Below are 642 nucleotides of genomic sequence, written 5' to 3'. Positions count from 1 at the left end.
AAAAAAATGAAAATTCAAGAGATCTGTATTGTGGTTAATATTTGAATTTATAACATCTACGAAATAAACAAAAGCCATAGGAAGCAGCAAACCCAGAAGTTTTAAGATCCTATTTTGATGTAGAAAACCTACCCACCCACACGATCAAAGGGTTGTGATTAAATGCTTAGATCTTTGAACTATTTAAAATAAATTGAGCCATGCACTATGATCAAGGGACCAACTTCCCCATGGAATTTCCTTTCTGTAGAGTGAAACTTTGCAAAACAAACTATGACTTAAGGAAAGGTTCAGAATATAAGCAACTTTTTAAAAAAATACTTGAAATAAAACAATGAAAACATGAAATAAAAGTCAAGGATGTAATAGTACTTCTTAGAGAAAATCACGTTAAGTGAAATAAGCCGGGCACAGAAAGACAAATACTGCATGTCCTCACTCATAAGTGGGGGCTAAAAAATAAACAAATAAATAAAAAAGAAAGATACAACAATCACAATAATACATAGAGGCTTTAAAAGGAGAGATGAGAACTGAAGTTACCAGAGATGGGAAAGGGAGAGAGGAGGTAAGAGAAGAATTGGTAAAGGGCCATGAAAAACAATTACATTTTATAATGTTGAATATACTAATTATCCTGAT

Source organism: Galeopterus variegatus, unplaced genomic scaffold (assembly GCF_000696425.1).
Source record: "Galeopterus variegatus unplaced genomic scaffold, G_variegatus-3.0.2 Scaffold19305, whole genome shotgun sequence".
NCBI classification, from domain to species: Eukaryota; Metazoa; Chordata; class Mammalia; order Dermoptera; family Cynocephalidae; genus Galeopterus; species Galeopterus variegatus.
This window is presented reverse-complemented; position numbering follows the sequence as displayed.